The following is a 19,889-nucleotide window of genomic DNA, read 5'->3' as shown; positions in this document are numbered from 1 at the left end:
ACCCCATAACATACCCACACCCAGAAAAATAATTAGCTGACACCATCTATCATTAACAAGCAATAGAATCATAATGTGACAATTCTCTGGCTCTCTATAACAGGTAATAACTCACAATACACCAATGCATCAAACACTCTCTCCTATGGTTGATAGTCAGGGTTACATCCTACTAGTTCAACAAGTAGTAGTTATTTAGCATATAAATAGTTAACTGTCTCTTTCTACAAATACAAATAGTTAATACATCTAGGTACAAACTTTCTCATGGGGTATGAGTTATTTAGAACAGAAGGACAAAATTTATTAAAATAATAAAAAAAGTATTAAAAGGGAATAAAACACTGAGAAACCCTATAAATAACAAGCTAGAATTTCTTCGTGTCCCCTTGAAGCAAGAGTTGGAAACCTGGGCACATACTCCCACAAAAGTGAGTCCCCAAAGTATGAGCTACTATTGTTACATCTCCCCACCTTTTCATGGCCTGCTGGGACACCCTCATTACCTTATGCATGAGGTAGAAGTGCCCAGGATTAATGACCTCCTGTAGGTGGTTGTGGGGTTTAGGCCAGTTTTCTGCAATATAATATTAGGGCTTGATAGTAACCATTATTATAATGAAAATATGGACATGAGGTGATCCATAAGTGGGCGATCAGAATGATACCTAACATGAAGGGTGCCTCCCCCAGGAACCTTCCATCCTCTGGATGGCCCTATTTGGTATCAAATAACCTCATAACCAATATGTGAGTCATGAGGATGTGAATCCTATGAGGAAATATGGATCCTTTCCTATAATCCATATATGTTCTAAGAACTTTCCCCCATGCAGCTCACAGCTCTCGGCTACTTTCTTTAGATCAACTGATCAAAAGAACCGACTGGCCCAGCTTCCTTGCCCGAATGGTGTGACTCGGAATTGTCTCAGAAAGCAGATATGGATAGCCCATTTGCATAGCCCCCCTGTGGAAATGTCTAATTAAGGGCCACTTTGTGGACCCAAAACCAAATTTCTCCAGAGTTAACCCTTTACAATGCGCATTACTGCTCTGGCATGACATATACTGTATTTCCATGGAGAAAATGGCACTCTGCACTGCATTGGCATCCTAAAATACCGAACCAAATCTCAAAATAAATATTTTTTTGTGAACAAAAATTGATGTCCATTTGCCCAGAACTTTAAAGTTATAATTCTTCATGTCTGCATTCAGTTGAGTCCTTTGGATATGGCCAAATCAGATTACTGTAAAAAGTGTTGTGCTTCGATACATTCCTCATACCAATATGGTGTAGTAAATTGTTTTTTTATATACCTTATACACATGTAAGCACTCTCATAATATAAATAATAAACCTCCAGTTCAAGTATTGGGCATTACTTCCTCTTTGTTGGTTTTTCAGTTTTAATCTTCAGTTCAGCCTATGAACAAATACAAATAATATCTATTATCCGGAATGCGTCTGACCTTTTTTTTTGCGTTTAATGAATTTTCCATCATTTTAGTTCACCATACCTTCTACAATCTTCGAAAAATCATTTACTCATTAAATAAACCCATTAGGATTGTTGTTGTAGGAGAAAATTGGAAGAAACTGTTTTTGATAAACAGAATTATTTTCGTAAAATGGACTCTATGCTAGATGAAGATCCTCTAATTCAGAGCTTTCTGGATAATATATTTCCAGATAAGGGCTCCAGTACCTGGAATACAAAATCTTGAGCTCTCTCGGTTGACCAGCTATAGGAGCCTGTGTCAGTAGATGTATTATGCCCATTTCATAACATCTGACTCATGTTTTTCAGAAGTATTATCTCCAGTGTAATGACTTGGTATTGTGCTTGGGGCTTATTATAGCTTGTCCATAGCACAAATAATTTTTTTATATTACTGCTGTGTATTGCATCGTTCATCTTCCTGCTTACCGTCCTCAAATATTTGTCTGACAATATTAAAATTACCATTTTAATATGCATTACCCTGACATTGTTTACACAGTTTTAGTTAAGCTGCTGCAAAACGGCACATTTAACATCATTATCAGAATTCTCTCTTGGTGGAATTCAGTTTCAGCCAGCTGGACCCAGTCATGTTAGGGAAGTAGCCCCAAATCCAAGGGCTAGAAGAGATTCCTACTTCACTTTGTATCAACACTGACTGATTACTGACTATGTCAAAATGTTCTATAACATTACTTTTAACAATTAGAATTCTTCTAATGCTGCAAGAGCCCTATATATTTTGCACCCAAATCCCATATAACACACACCCTTACTGTGCTGGAGAAAATCTCATTGTGGTACCTGTGCTATCGATTTACAAAACCCAAGATATCAATAGTTTGATTGAAAACAAAATGCCCCTTAACACTTTTACTATTTATGCTTAACTGTTAAGCGTGCACTGTGATTTTTGTGACTTTATCCAGAGTTCGTTTGGCTTTATGTTTTTCATCCACTGCTCATTGTTTAGATAAAGCATAATAACTGCTGAGTCCTTTTCTCACTCAAATATGACCCTGCAGTGGACTCTGATTATTTTAAATGATTAGAAGCCGTCCTAAAATATTGCAGGAAATGGACTGGTAGGTAGCAGTGCGAACAAGGGAAACACAAAGGCAGCTGAAAGCTCTACTATGCCACTGTTTATACTTATAAGTTTACAACCCAGTCAGAAAATGAAAAATTAGATTATCTTTGAAATATCTATGGCTTTCTAAGCACCAGTTCCCACACTGCTTCACAATAAGTTGGGATGTTGAAAACAAAGATTCCATTAGAAACATGATAAAGTTGCCAAAAGAAGCAGCAGAATAGTGGATTGACCTGGCAAATTGGCATGGCCTGTGTTTAATAGGATTTACACACATTAAACATTTTTAAGACTATTTTCAATGAACAAATTACATTTACAACCTTGTATTGGCCACTCAAATCTTCAGTGCCAGATTCCCAGTGAGGGCACCCAGAAGCCAACACCCCCCACTGCCTCTTCCTCCCTCACAATCGTGGGCATGTGCATACATCATACTCATATCATACTCACATACAGAGTATAGAGGCCTTAAAGGAACAGTAACACCAAAAAAAAAAAGAAAGCGTTTTAAATGAATTACAATATCATGTACTGTTGCCCTGCGCTGGTAAAACTAATGTGCTTGCTTCAGAAACACTACTATAGTTTATATAAACAAGCTGCTTTGTAGATATCAGGGCAGCCATTCAAGCACAGGATACACAGTAGATAACAGATAAGTTCTGGATCCCATTGTATACACAGTTCCAAAGAAATGTCCCTTTCCAAAGAGTTCTTATTCCCCAGTGCTACCTTTTCCCAAAAGTACCTCTCCCTTTGGAATTTAGTAGCTGCTCCCACGTGGCAGGTGCACAATCAAGACCTGTCCTCACACCGGGGACACACTAGGGTTTCAACAGACATCTAATAGCTGAACTGGATGCAGCGTTACTTCTCCCTCTAGACTGGAAACTCACATACTGTTGCTGCAGCTCCTTTACTCGCAAGCTGCATTGTCACACTCCACAGATCTGGCTCTGGTTGGCTGCTGCAGCAGGGGCTCCTTTATAAGCTCTGTCTGTAACCCTGTGCATTTGGCTTGGTCCTCCTCCTCTTCTCCCAGGGATGCATTGGGAAACACAGCCAATCAGATGGCTCTTCAGCCTGTAACTTGAATTAATGATGTCACAGACAGAAAAACATTGGAAGACTTGTGTAATCCTTACATATAGTGCACAGCCCATGTGCACTCACACACAGTGAAGCTAAAGCTGAGGTCACCTTTCATTATTTGGGTACTGAGCAGATCTGCTCCTCTCAGCCTGCAAAAATACGCAGGCTGACAACAACTGGAGCCTTCCGTCTGCCCATAGCCTCACTGGGCTGCTGGGCCAAAATATTGGTGTATGCTTTGATTTGTAGTCAAACAAATTAGGTATAAATTTTGGTTGGAGGAAACAGTGGTTAAAAATCTTTTTTGTTCACAGTGTTCTCATTGGTATGTTCTCTTGCATATGTAATCATGTTTTTGGTCATTAACGTTAGAGAACTAGGGGCACAGTGGGACAGTTTAATGTAGGTATTACAACCCCTTGAAAGGGGACCTGTCACCCTAGGAAATCATTCCAAATCTTAATCCTGTTTCTTTAAGTCTTGGAATTCACAATCACAGCAAGCAGGCAGCAGCCATTTTGTGAAAAGTGCCAAAATCTTATTTATGCACCAGAATGGGGCACCTGATGTCCATGCCCATGCACTGGCTACACAATTAGATGGAAAGGAGTGAGGGGGAATGTGGGAAGTGCAGTGACATCTAGCAAGAGCAGAATGGAAAGTGAAAGTTATTTGCCAGCACTGCCTCTATGCCTAAGGCATAGGAAGGAGCTGGCAATATATGATTGACAGCTAAAACTTTCAAACAAGTTTATATAACAAGTTATGGGTGTGTTAATAAAATAAGAATTTGGGTTTCATGTTTAACATGAAAATTATTTTTATTACACAGTTTTTTACATCTGGGTGACATGTCCCCTTTAATGCTTTACTTGAGCAGATAGTAAGAACAGACTTAACCATAACTGTTGGGAATACTGTTCTACTGTGCTTGATACCTAATATTGGATTTTGAGGCCAAAGTATATTTTTCCCATTTTTTAAAAATGCAGCTGGTTTAGTTATGTACAATATTAAGTTATTGTGATGCACCAGGGTGTGAGGGGTTATGCATAAACCTGGATATATGGTCCTAGGTGAAGTAGCCCTTATTAAATTCACCCCAAAGGATAAAAATCCTTTAGAAATTATTTGTCAAAAAGAATGCAAACACACCAGAAAGATATACAGTAATCAGAAAGTACTATGGTTCAGCAGGACTTGTCTATGTAAATATTAGGAGATATTTTGCAGAACAAAATGCTCACTTTGAGTTATATCTGTATAAGGTAAGCAAATTCATTTAGTGGAACGGCAACAAATCTCTTTCCAATCTAAATAAATGCTTATTTTAGTGACGGATTAACTGTAGGAGCTGCTATTTACAGCCAGTAACCTTGGCCATATCATAATAAGCACAGCTGTGTACATTCTGAGTGCAAGCTGACAGGGAACTGATGTCATTCCTTTAATGGAAACATCATCAACCCAAACAGTCTGCTTCTATATAGTGTCCTCATATTTAATGCCATCCATTTGCAAAATCATATACCCCCATGCTCCACTTGAAGCAAACACATACATGGCAGATGGAGTTGCTTAAGTAACAGCATGTAATAGACAGAGATAACACGGTTTGGTTCTGATATAAGGCTACTCCAAATATGTACTCTCTGCTACTGGTACCAAAAACACAAGAGAACTTCTCTGACTTTAAACTGCCAAACATATCAATTTTATTAAATAAATTGATACGTACTGATGTACTGTTTCCTAAGCAACATTCAATAGTTGTAAGTTGCTTGTTTTAATATTATTGATATATAGAAGGGTGGAACTTGCTGGCATTACAAAGCTAAATGATAGCTGTTTAGTGTTTTCCATGCATTCCATAGTAATATGTATTTTTTTTAAACCATGGAAATACTATACATTTTGTCCTAAAGTTTAGTCACCTTTACTTGCCAGAGAGGTGTTAGAGCTCCCTCTAACTACATACTTTTACCTTTTTGTCTCCCAAGCAGTCAGACAGTCCTCACATCTTGAACTCATATCCAGGCAGCGTGTACCTATTCTAGATAAGTTCTACCCTCAACACTTTATAACCATCCTTCACCTACTCTTCACCTACACTTCTTCACTTAGAATAATTCATCATCTTCCACACATGGCCTTTCTCTGATCCCACTCTATCAAGTGTTATGTACGTTTCAGGGTGCTCGGGAAACATGTGGTTGTAGGTTTTCAGCACATCCAAGATTCAGTTCATGTTTATAAAATTTTTGGCTACATTGTCATTTATTTCATGTGGCTCCAGACGGCAGGCAGGGAAAGGCATTCCAATCCAGTTTTCCACTGTGCAGTATCCAACAGTAGTTTGATTTAAGAATAATTAAAATGTACACATTAACACAATTCTCTAAGAAATGAAAAGATCTAATCTACACCAAAATGTTGTGAAATGGATTGGAGCTGACCGGCTTCATACTGTATGATTCTCAGTCTTAGAGCAATGGCAGGTGTAGGTAGTTGCTGTAATTATGCTGGTTTGAAAAACCCAACACACTGTTCTTTGACTTCAGCTTATTCTTCCACTTCTTATTCTTAGAGCTACTGTTTTAAAGGGGTGGTTCACCTTTAAGTTACATTTTAACGTGTTATAGAATAACAAATAAGCAACTTTCCAACTGGTTTTCATTATTTATTCTTTTATAGTTTTTGAATTATTTGCTTTCTTCTTCTGACTCTTTCCAGCTTTCAAATGGGGTCACTGACCTCATCTAAAAAACAAACGCTCTGTAATGCTACAAATTTATTTTTATTGCTACTCATATTGTTACTCATCTGTCTACTCAGGCCCTCTACTATTCATATTCCAGTCTCTTAATCAAATCATTGAATGGTTGCTAGGGGAATTTAGACCCTAGCAACTAGATTCCTGAAATTGCAAGCTGGAGAGCTGCTGAATAAAAAGATAAATAACTCAAAAAACACAAATAATAAAGAATTGTCTGAGAATATCACTCTCTACATCATACCAAAAGTTAAGTCAAAGGTGAACAGCCCATTTAAGGGTAACACCCAAACTCTCCATAACGCTTTGTCCTATAGCAGAGCAGGTTGCTTGTACTTTTCTAAGTGATCCTACCATCCATCTTTTTGTGGCACCACTCCGGACACCCCAATTTTTCCATTGACTTTAACAGGGAAGACTTTCAAACTGCTGCCATTCTTACAGCTTCGAAGCTACACTCACCAACTTGAATCACATAGTCACAAGGTCAACCTGAATGAAAAGTTGATATTTGTTGGATGCCAAAAGTGGGTGGAGCTACAGACAGCCAATCAGATTTCACTTATTAAGTTTCAATGGAGGAATTAAATTTGCTGCCATTCTCACAGTATTAACGCCAGGGTCCCCAACCACCTCACAGTTGGTTACTGGTGGACTGCAGGTCAAGATTAGTAAAAGTGGACCAGTTGACAGCCAATCAGATTTCATCCATTGGATTTCATTCTTTTACATTTAAAACATTCCCATTCTCATAGTATTGGGTAGCTACATATTCAAAGTTAGAAAAAGTGGGTGGAGCTGCTAACAGCCAATCACATTTTTTTTATTGATTTCAGTGTAAGATTCAGCCGTGGGTGTCTGTCTGGCTCTTAAGTGATTTATGGGCTGCAAACCCATGCTTATAACTACTGAAAGGGGTCAGTAGTGGCCTAACTGACACATATATACAAACTTGTTGAGGAACTGCTGCCCCTTAGAGCACCAGGGAGTAGAATGATCGGTGGCCGCTGAACTTCAAGAGGGTTCACAATCAAGGGAGAGGAGAGAAAGCTGCAGAAATGATCACCTGATCTCAAAGCAGGTACAAAAGGTACAATATACAGGCATATAATACAAAGTTGTTTTATTTAATGCTAAGAATCTATACATACACTTATAAAAAATGGCTTAATATCCCCTTTAACTTACTTAAATAAATCTTTTGGAGAATAGGCCTTTATAGCTTTCAGCTACAAATTTGGATGTACTTTTCCAACTATATCTCATTGTCACTGGAAAACTTTCTGAAATGTATTCTGATCTGTGCTATTTTTTTTACTTACAGGAGTGCTTAAAGGCTGTCACAGAGCTACTATGGCCACCCCCAAATACAGTGCTGCTTGCTTTTGGCAGTGCTGTATTAGTGAGAGACAAGGGGGGGGGGGTACATATACATGGCCTCCTGCCCCCTAACTTGCACATAATTTAGATGTGCATGTTAGAAAGTGGTCATTGTGGGCACTAGGGATGTAGCGAACGTCGGAAAAAAAGTTCGCGAACATATTCGCGAACTTGCGCAAAAATGCGAGCGGTTCGCGAACGGTTCGCGAACCCCATAGACTTCAATGGGAAGGCGAACTTTAACATCTAGAAAAGACATTTCTGGCCAGAAAAATGATTTTAAAGTTGTTTAAAGGGTGCAACGACCTGGACAGTGGCATGCCAGAGGGGGATCAAGGGCAAAAATGTATCTGAAAAATCTGCCTGTGTGTGCTTGGAAGAGATAGTGTAGGGGGAGAGCTGTTAGTGATTTCAGGGACAGATGATAGTAAGTTTGCTGGCTAGTAATCTGCTTGATACTGCTCTGTATTGGAGGGACAGAAGTCTGCAGGGATTTGAGGGACATTTTAGCTTAGGTAGCTTTGCTGGCTAGTAATCTACTGTTCTCTTTAAACAACTGCCATACGTTGACCTTGTAGGCATTGTTTGCCCAGTTTTTTTGGACGCAGCCACTGAAGCACAGTTGCCAGAAAAAATATGCCATATAAATGCTGAAAATAGTCATTTTTCGCCATACGTTGACCTTGTAGACATTGTTTGCCCCAGTTTTTTTGGACGCAGCCACTGAAGCACAGTTGCCAGAAAAAATATGCCATATAAATGCTGAAAATAGTAATTTTTCGCCATACGTTGACCTTGTAGACATTGTTTGCCCAGTTTTTTTGGTTGCAGCCACTGAAGCACAGTTGCCAGAAAAATATGCCACATAAATGCTGAAAATAGTCATTTTTTGCCATATACGTTGAGTCAACGTATGGCAAAAAATGACTATTTTCAGCATTTATATGGCATATTTTTTCTGGCCTCTGTGCTTCAGTGGCTGTGGCCAAAAAAACTGGGCAAACAATGCCTACAAGGCCAACGTATACACTACTACAGCGGTGGATACGGATTACGTAAAATATATTATGGCTGCTTGAAAAAAGTGACTCCGGTGTTTTTTCTGGAGACGGTAATATTATGGATATTTAGACAGAATGTGAACAAGGTCACACAGCTCGATGGCGGGTTGAAGAAAACAGTGTGCAAATAATGCCTACAAGGCCAAAAAAAAATTAAAGTTGGTGCTGCTGAACTACTAGGAGCAGCAGATTAGCACACCAGTCCCACTTCCCAACACTGCTAGACTAATAGCACTGGGCTCTTATAGTAGTAGTAGTAGTAGTAGTAGTAAAACAACAAAAAAATAAATAAAAGCAGTCCTTACAAGGACTACTGTTATTGCAGCAGTCAGCAGATGAGATCAGAAGCAGGACAGCTGCCCACTGCAGCTACATACAGAGCACTGCAGTAGAAGGTAGATTACTAGCCAGCAAAGCTACCTAAGCTTAAATGTCCCTCAAACCCCTGCAGACTTCTGTCCCTCCAATAACAGAGCAGTATCAAAACGATTACTAGCCAGCAAACTTTCAACTGTCCCTGAAATCACTAACAGGCAGCAGCTCTCTCCCTACACTATCTCTTCAGCACACACAGGCAGAGTGAAAAAACGCTGCAGGGCTTCGGTTTTTATAGGGAAGGGGAGTGGTCCAGGGGAGAGCTTCCTGATTGGCTGCCATGTACCTGCTGGTCTGGGGTGAGAGGGCAAAAAAAAGCGCCAACAATGGCGAACCCAAAATGGCGAACGTCGCGCGACGTTCGCGAACTTCCGGCGAGCGCGAACACCCGATGTTCGCGCGAACAAGTTCGCCGGCGAACAGTTCGCGACATCTCTAGTGGGCACAGCCTACAACAGGTCTCTGTATTTGCCTCTAACTCTATAACAGCTGGACAGCGCTGGAAGCTACAGACTTCTATTTAAAGACCCTGCTTCTATTGACCTATGCACTTGTTCCCTGTCCCTCCTTGTTTTTGTCTTCTCTTCCTAACATAGATTGTAAGCTCTGTGGGACAGGGACAGCACTTAAACACAGATTTATAAATTATAAATGTTTTATATATATATATATATATATATATATATATATATGCTATACGCCTGTTTGTGGTTATGTCATGTAAAGCTCTGCTTACATTTGTGTTGCTATGTAAATAACTAAATACATGCATACAATGTTGATGATGATGATGATGTTAATCATTCCTAAACTGAGAATTTACTCTCATTCTCTTTCTAACTTACCGTACTCCCCCTTCCTTTCTACATACATACACTTCTCACTGCAACTGTTGTAACTCCTCAATGCAACATTCGCTTCTATACACTTCTTTCACTGGTTTTAGATTTAGACATCTAGCAAAGTTTTTCTGCCTTTGGCTGAAGAATGAGAAGTCTGTTTAGCATTAGGAGTGCAGGAAATAGGTCTGGAGCTGTGACACATTAGCAGCCAAAGCTCAGCATGCTGGCAGAGTTAACCCCTGACTTCCAGATGCTGTAATAAAGTTATAAAAATGATGACCAATGTTTTCATCAGGGTTGAAGATATTATTATGAAGATGTTGATAATGCAGGAATGCTTCTGTCAGAAAATGTTGTAAATTGGTAATGTCCAATCTGTCAGGCCTGGATTTGTGGAGAGGCCACCAAGGACCGGGCCTAGGGTGGCAGGATTTAAGGGGGCGGTATGCTGCCCAACCACACCCACATTGGTTCAGAAACATTGGGGATGCACAGGATATACGATAGTTTTTTAAACTTCCTTCGCGGCAATCCCCATTTCTCCGCTCCTGATGATGACAATTTGGGTGAATAAAAGGGAGGGAACAGGGGTCGACGAATGACAGCGGGCCTAGGAGTGCCCACTATGTAAATCTGGCCCTGCAATCTGCACGCCTCTGCAACTCCTGACATTCTTCAGCTGTGGTTGGGTGATGTGAGATGCTGTCCAACAACAGTTGGACATCTCTACTATAAATTGGAAATGTGTCTATTGTATCATAAAATCAACCTTGAACTTAACATTTATATGGTTAATATGATTTAAAGGAGAAGGAAAGCTACGAAGGCAGTTTATTGCCAATAGATTAGCCACAATAGTGCAAGCTAGAACACTATATTTTTTCTGTAGAATGCTATGAGTAAAGAGCTCTAGAAGCTCTCTCTGTTAGTTTAGGATAGCAACTGTCATATCAGCTTGGTGTGACATAACTTCCTGCCTGAGTCTCCTCCTGCTCACTCCTAGCTCTTGGCTAAGATTACAACAGGGAGGGAAGAAGTGATGGGGAATATCAGTTACTAGCAATCAAAGATTCAATTTGATCGGTCTACTAAAAGTTAGAAAATGAGGTAAAAATCTGATGGAAGTACATAAGCTAGAGTTTTTCCTAACCTTGATGTAAATGTTAATAAATATTATAGAACAAAGATAGGAAGACCTCTAATTATAAGACAACATATTGACTTGGGCTGAGCGTAGTTTAATATGCATTACTGAATAACTGAATTCTAAGTTAGTTGCGTTCTAAATGTTTGACTTTAATTTCTCCCTTTGAATTGCAAAGTTTGATATAATCTTAGCTCATACATACACTACAAAGATATATTCCTGTTCTAACTCTGTCTCTTTTTTGGTAAACCACCTGATTAGTAATGTGAGGGTTGACCCACTGGTGGAACAGGTTCAGGTTGAACATTGGCCAAACATTGTAGGTTAGGGTTGGGTGTGGGTCAGACTGGTGAAGTACACTTCTGCAATACTCCTGAGGATTCCTTGTCTTGGAATCAGAGGCTCACACAGGGTATGGGTTGGGAGCAGATCCTACAATGGCAACATTTTGAGGGTTAAGGTCGGGTGTGGATTAAGGTTTTGTTTCTTAGGGACGGGTGTGGGTTGACTTTTTCCTGACCCAGGCATCACTACACCTGATCACTGACTTTTGTTGATAAAGATCCTCTTGCTTGGTTGTCAAGTAAATGGATTTTGCTAAATTTAGCCACAGTTATCTTGGGTTAAATCAAGCTGATCTGATTGTCTGGCTGATCTGACTGTCAGAAGAGAAATGCATCAACAGGAATTTCAAACCTTCCCTATAGACTTCATCTGAGTCTGTAGCTTTTAGGGTCTATGTGTGGCCACTTTGAAATACTATGAATTTTTCAGCTAAAATCCAGCAATACATTTAACAGAGGTAATAAAATCCCCCCTGACACAGTGGATTGTAGCAGTCTTCTTTACTAGGTGGATAGAAATAACTTTCTGAGGTGGTTTCAAGTCTGCAGAAATTCAGTCCAAATGGGACAAATTGCTCCTAATAGGGAACAGACAGGAGTTGACACAAACGTTTAAGAGAAAAGGCATTCCTGAGAAATTAACATCCTTTGTAGATTTGTTTTGTGGGCTATGGGAACAGAGGCTGGTATGTTACAAAGTAAATTAATTATTTATTATAATAAACATTGGCTCTGTGACTGCCTTGTGCATCAGTAGGGAAGCCACTGGGACACAGTAAAGGTGGCCATACACGGATAGATCCGCTCGTTTGGCGATGTCGCCAAACGAGCAGATCTCCCTCCGATATGCCCACCTTGAGGTGGGCAATATCGGGCTGATCCGATCGTGGGCCCTAGGGCCCAACGATCGGATCCTAGCGTTCGCCAAACGGGCGGTCGGATCGCGGGACCGCATCAACGAACAGATGCGGCCGCGATCCGACGGGATTTTAATCCCATCCGATCGAGATCTGGCCGACTTTCGGCCAGATCTCGATCGGGGAAGCCCGTCGGGGGCCCCCATACACGGGCCAATAAGCTGCCGACACGGTCTGTCGGCAGCTTTTATCGGCCCGTGTATGGCCACCTTAACACATGACTGCAAAAATTATGTCACTTCAGTGTTGGAACAACTATAGTTTTAATCATGTCTACATAATGTCCTTGTTATGTTACCTTAAGTGAACTTGTGTGTGCAGCTACCAGGTAATATAACAGTCAGTCTGTTAATCAGCTGTCTTGTCTAAGGGCTCTTACACACGGGCGTTTGTTTGTGCGCTCCCCTGCGTTGCGCTTTCTTCCGTTCAGCCGCAGGTGAATGCAGGAGTAGACACACTGAATTATTGTCAATTGAGCTGTACTCACACAGACACATGTAAGCGACAAACACAGGTTGAGACGCAGCATGTTGCATTTTACCTGCGTTTGGCGCATACATGCGTCTGTCTGAGTACAGCCCCATTGACAATAATTCAGTGCGTCTACTCCTTCGCTCCCCTGCGGCTGAATGGAAGAAAGCGCAACTCAGGGGAGTGCAGAAACACATGTGTGTAAGAGCCCTAACATTATTTCAAAATTCTGAGCCATCATCAGGTAAGAGAAATAAAAGGGACAGACAAACATTGCTTTCAATAGCAATACATATCCAAATGACTTAAAAAAACATAGAAAATTTGTAACAAATGTATATTGCAAAGTTGCTTAGAATTATGTTTTCTTTTCTTTTCTTTTTATTTTATTTGGGTTGACATTGCCTTTAAAGAGAAACCGTCTCTGCTCAGCACATACGTAGGGGTGAGTTTTGGAAAGGGCGTGCTGGTATGCCAAATCAGTTTCTTTTTTTCAGAGCAACCCATGAGCCCATTAAAGGGATACTGTTGCCAATATTAACAAAACTATTTTACTAAAAAAATAAGCTGAAATATTACATATTGCTTACAGCATTGTCATTCTGAAAACATGTATTAAGCTATTAGGAGGTAAAGAAACCTATTCATCACTACAAGTATTAGCAACTAGTTTCACTGCATGATATAAGCCTGAAACGTATGATAAACCAAGCATGAGATTATTTCTAGTCTGCACACTGTGTTTTAATAAATGGGCAGAGCTGCAAACTGTGCCACTAACAATTATACTGTTTGTACCTCAAAGTTCTGACTACCTCTTTGTGTCTCTGGCACCTGCCTGCCATCCCATCATAGTTCTGTCATTGTCCCTTTTGTCTGGGCCTGTCACCTGTCGCTCTTCTTTATTGTCAACATCCGCTGGCACTGTCAAACTTGTCATTATGTTCTTGTCTCCTTTCTAAACTCTCTGCCCATCTGTCTTTCCTTGCAGACCCAGGCTGGACTTGGCAACATTTTATGTGATTTTATTGTGTTGGCTTAGTCGGGATAGGACACTTGTAAAGCACAGGATCCGGACTTGTAAAGCAAGTTAATGCTAGAGAACATTTTGGGAAACAGAGATGTCAATTATCAATCTGTTTTTGTCTGTCTAAATAAAAAGGTTGGGCACTGACAGAAAGAAAACCTTGGATTATAGGTGCACTCAGGTGCAGATTGGTGGCGAGGCCATAAAGCCCCGGGCCTAAGATGGCAAGATCTTAGGGATGGCATGCCTCCCAACAGCAATCTAAGGAGCACTGGGGACGCATAATCTTATACATGTAATCCCCAGCACTCCTGCACATGCAAAAGTTTGAGCACTTGGGGGGGAGGTGCACTCCAAGGCCAATGGGCGCTAGGACCCAGTAGCTTAGGGGTGCCCAAGCCTGGGTGTGTGTCAGAAATGTCTGTAACCTGGATGGCAAGTGACAAATATATAAAGCAAATGGTAAAAAACTATCACAATCTGGGTTTGTATATTATGCAAAAAAAATAAAATAAATATATAATATATATTTATATAAAAATAATCACTCATCATGATTATATGGGTTTCAGCAATACATTTCTCCATGTGTTACAACAATAACTGTCTATTTGACATTGATGTACCCTGTCAGACAGGGGCTACATGCAGGGCCGGATTTACATAGTGGGCGCCCCTAGGCCCACTGCCGTTCGTCGCCTCTGCCCCTTCCCCTTTATCGTGCAAATTTTCGTCATCAATGGGGATTGATTATATCTCCATCGCATCCCAAGTGTTTTTGAATCAATATGGGTGTGGTTGGGCAGCATGCCGCCCCCATAAAATCCTGCTGCCCTAGGCCCGGGCCTAGGTGGCCTTTCCACAAATCCAGGCCTGGATACATGGCAAAAAAAAAGTCAGTACAACATTCCATATCATGCTGCTTGCTTATAAGCAGGCTACCTTGGCTGAACTGCTAACTGAGAATAATGGAAGGTATAGTTCAAGCAGAAGCACTGGGTCCTCTGCTGTGAGTATATTTAAGCCCCAGGCTAGAGGCGGCAGATTTCAAATCAGTTGTACAGAACAGACAGCATGATTTTGGAGAAAGTACACAGATTTACAAAATTCCTCCTCAATTACACAATCACAAGCTAACTTACAGTGCTTGGGGAAATGGCTGTAGCTAGCTTACAGAATTTGGGGAAGTGATTTTATAAATACAACCATCAGTGCCAAAACTTTTATCCAAGGAAGCATATGGAAAACGCATTATCAGTATTTGTCACTATACACAGTACAATCATTATGTCCTAGCACAGTGTTTCCCAAATACTTCAAACTGATTTTAGGGTTTCCACATTCTGAGGCCAAATTCAAGGTGCCAGGCAACTATTCATAATTTAGTATAATATACAGGAAGAAAAACACAACTGTAGTGCAAACATAATACACACGTTTAACTGTCTCCAAAGTAGCAGTCGCTCTTGAATGCAGCATGAAGAAAATGCCATCGGCGAGCCTGCACACAATAAAGGGTTCTGTACAGGCATAAAGAAACATGAAAAGGCACCCAACCAGGATTTGAACTCAGGACCCCATAGGCAGAAACAGGCGCTTTAACCATTACACTACAGGAAACTCGACCTGTTGGTAAAGGTTCCGGATGACTGTAATAACCAATTGTCCCCATGTGCCTCTGCATTGACCGGCAGGGCCGGAAGTCCATCTTCTGCCTAATAAAGTCAATACCAACCTGAGGCCTCTCTCTAAAAGAGTCTGCCTGAATAGCTCAGTCGGTAGAGTGCACGGCTCTGGTAGATAACCTGGTCCAAAAGGTTGAGGGTTCGAATCCCACCTCTGCCAAAAACTCAACTCCAGAGCAGCTCTGATCCGCTGTGCTTTAACCAACTCTCGAGAGTGATGGAAGGGCAAGTGCCAGAAGTCCATCATCCGCCTTCCATTTGCCTGCCGCTTTTCCAAACTCGGGTTGTCCTTCTAAGCTACGCCGGTATGTACTTCTACTTCAGGCCAGGGCTTCCCTATCTGGCACCTTGCCCTTACCTTTGCATCAACTTGGCTATTTTTTCCCCATACAGAACTTTTTTTGGGGTTTGCCTAGCATCAGCATGAAGTTGACCTTGGCAAATTGCTTAATGAGGACAGTGTTCTGTGCCAAGCTTAAAAACAAACCAAAAAATCATTTGAGAAGCTGACTAGCGAGGGCAGCTTTGGTGCGATTCTGCCGAAAAGAAAGTAGAGGTCGCTCTTGAATGCAGATGCAGAAGATGGCACAGATGAACCTTCTTGAAATTAAGCATTTGAGAAGCTGATTAGCGAAGGAAGTTTTGGTGCTGTAACAAATGTGAAATATTGTTTACTCATTAATGTAGCCTGAAGAAAAGGCACCTTTCCCTGAAATGCACCCCTGGCACTTGCACGCTGGGCCCTTTGGGTAAAGAAACCAGGTGATTTGCTGCATGCGCCATAGAACAGCCATGTGGGGGTGCTGATTTAACTGTCTCCAAAGTAGCAGTCGCTCTTGAATGCAGCATGAAAAAAATGCCATCGGCGAGCCTGCACACAATAAAGGGTTCTGTACAGGCATAAAGAAACCTGAAAAGTCACCCAACCAGGATTTGAACTCAGGACCCCATGGGCAGAAACAGGCGCTTCAACCATTACACTACAGGAAACTCAACCTTTCGGTAAAGGTTCTGGATTACTGTAATAACCCATTGTCCCCTTGTGCCTCTGCATTGACCGGCAAGGCTGGAAGTCCATCTTCTGCCTAATAATGCCAATACCAACCTGAGGCCTCTCCCTAAAAGAGCCTGCCTGAATAGCTCAGTTGGTAGAGCGCACGGCTCTGGTCGATAACCTGGTCCAAAAGGTTGTGGGTTCGATTCCCACCTCTGCCAAAAACCCAACTCCAGAGCAGCTCTGATCCGCTGTGCTTTAACCAACTCTCGAAAGTGATGGAAGGGCAAGTGCCAGAAGTCCATCATCCGCCTTCCATTTGGCTGCCCCTTTTTCCAGCTGGGGTTGTCCTTCTAAGCTACGCCGGCATGTACTTCTACTTGAGGCCAGGGCTTCCCCATCTGGCATCTTGCCCTTACCTTTGCATCAACTTGGCTATTTTTTCCCCATACAGAACTTTTTTTGGGGTTTGCCTAGCATCAGCCTGAAGTTGACCAAATTACTTAATGAGGACAGTGTTTTGTGCCAAGATTAAAAAAAAAAAAGCATTTGAGAAGCTGACTAGCGAGGGCAGCTTTGGTGCGATTCTGCCGAAAAGAAAGTAGAGGTCACTCTTGAATGCAGATGCAGAAGATGGCACAGATTAACCTTCTTGAAATTAAGCATACAGAACTTTTAGTGTGCAAGCCATCATGTTTTTGCACTCACTCAACAATCAACATCTGTGGATGTAGGTCTAGACTAGTGCACAAGAACCTGCACTTGATAAATACAGCGCTGCATGAGTAGGCATCCCCTCTCCCTCCCCTTACTTTTGTGCCATTGAGATATGCAAGTTAAGGGGAGCCATTGGGAGCATGTTGCAAAGGAGCCCAATACTTAACACATGTTCCATAATAGGCTGTAAGGACAGGGCTGCCTTGTGCCTACAAGTACATAAGTATGTAAATAAATTTATGTCCCTTAGCACACTTGCACTTGCATATAAGCCACTGGTAAATGTTCACAATAGTCTATACTCTTCCCACAGCTTTCTGCCTAAAGTTGGCCATACACTATAAGATCCGCTCGTTTGGCGACATCGGCAAACGAGCGGATCTTTTCCCCTATATGCCACTAACGGCAGGGCTATATCGGGGGTAATCTGAACGTTCGGCCCTATGGCCGAGAAAAATCAAACCTTCCCGATTGATATCCTTTCCAGATATCGATCAGAAAGGCCCGTCGGAAGCCTCCATACACAGGCAGATTAGCTGTCAAATTGGTCTAAACGACCGATATCGGCAGCATTATCTGCCCAGTATGGCCACCTTAAGTGAAAAAGGAAAGGAAAGAACACGTGGCCAATGGTGTTCATACATGAAAAAACAATCTTTCATGATCTCTGTATGTGCTGAGAGGGAGTGGGTCCAAATAAATAGTAAACTGTGAGTTTCCATCTATAATTCTCTCCACTCACCACAATTGTATGTGTTCATTGGCCTCCAAACCTGTGTGTTTTTGTGTAATTTCACAAACCAGCATTTCTTTTACATCTTATCACATTGCAAGGCACTCGCTTCACTGTGGGTTGAAGATTCACGGTAAATAAAAGAGATAAGATACATCACATGCGAAGTTTAAAAATGTGCACAGTTTTGGCATTTTGTAGCCTCTGAGTCATTTGCTAAACCTGTGGCTAACACTAGTTTGGTTATTGTACTGGAAAAAAAGAAAAACAGGGCTGTTCTTTCACTTTCCCCTTTTGGTGAAACATGAATCTTGTTGGCCACTTGTTTTTAGCAGACAGTCACAGTGGAGACAGCTGTCCGTGCTACACAATAAAGCATGCTTGCTTATGTTATTCTGTACAGGAAGCCTTATTTATCGCTACATTTATGTTTATTTATATATATATATACTGATTTCTCTGACAAGGGAACTTTAAACCCTTCCAGAGCAAAAATTATTAGTCAAATAAAATAATTTCTCGAATTTAAGAAATAGCTATATGTGTCTCAGGCAAAGCAGGAAAAAGAATAAATATTGTATGCCCCTTTAAAATCTCCTCTTTTCTTCACACCTTTTCTGTCCCTCATTGTTCCAGTTCACTGATCGTTCAGTTTACCCCTCTTTTTCTATGCAGATTGTTATCTCTCCTCTTTAGTCATTCTGCCCGCTTTGCTTTTCATTTGTATTCATAACACGTATACTCTTACCTTCCCAGTTCTTGCACTTTGTTCTGCCTTGTTTTCTTGCCATGCTTTCTGTCCTGAGCTGTTGCTCAAGCCTGTCTGTAACTTTGCTATGCTCTATTTCAATTATCTCTCTGATCTATCCTTCTGTACTCCCTTCCTGCTCTCCCTAGGAACACCACTTTGATCTAATCAAAATTTAGGGCCCACGGAAGATAGAGAAAGAAGGGAGACTGAATCTGGAACAGGGGATAGATAAACAACAGAAACGATGTGAAAAAAACAAAAATGACTATATAAAGGTTTTAACATTAATGTGTAGCTTTATTAAACAACAAGTGTTTTTCAAAGAACTGCAAAACCAAGTGGTAATGGAGGACATAATGTTTAGCCACATCACTTGCTTTCCAGGGTTGCAAAGCAGTGATCGTGATTCGTTGACTGGGATCATGTGCACTGGGCCATGATCACAAGTCAGCTTCCAGTTCCAGCATTTTGCATCCTACCCCATTGGATTTTGCTGATGCACCCAGGGGTTCAAAGTTTTCTAGAATGGAGTACAAAGAAGCAACCCTCTCACTCTGTAGACAGAGTGAGCATATATAGTGTCCCCTTACCGCTAGCTTGCACGTCATCCAGAAGCCAGGAATGCCATGACATGCAAGGCACTATGGAGCAATGTACTGTATGCACCAGTTGCTTGTGATAGTCTCATTTGTGCCTGTTAGCGCTGTGCTCTGCACATTATGATAGATTTTTTAATCCAATGCAGAAAGGAGATAAAATATTGCATCCCTGAAGGGCAAGGTATAAGTGATCTGTGCCTCTAAGGGTCCTGATTTTGTGGTACATAGTGGTACATAGTACCAGGGAGGAACTAGGGGTAGACAGATAGACAGAAGAGGACCCTAGGCTCATACCAAGGCACTGAGGGGGCTTGCCTTGGGCACCCTTACCTTATAGCCCAGCTCTGCTGAGTAAAACCCCAGCTGCACGTTGCCCTTTG

Source organism: Xenopus laevis, chromosome 2L (genome assembly GCF_017654675.1).
Source record: "Xenopus laevis strain J_2021 chromosome 2L, Xenopus_laevis_v10.1, whole genome shotgun sequence".
Classification (NCBI taxonomy): Eukaryota; Metazoa; Chordata; class Amphibia; order Anura; family Pipidae; genus Xenopus; species Xenopus laevis.
Note: the sequence above shows the minus strand (reverse complement) of the source record.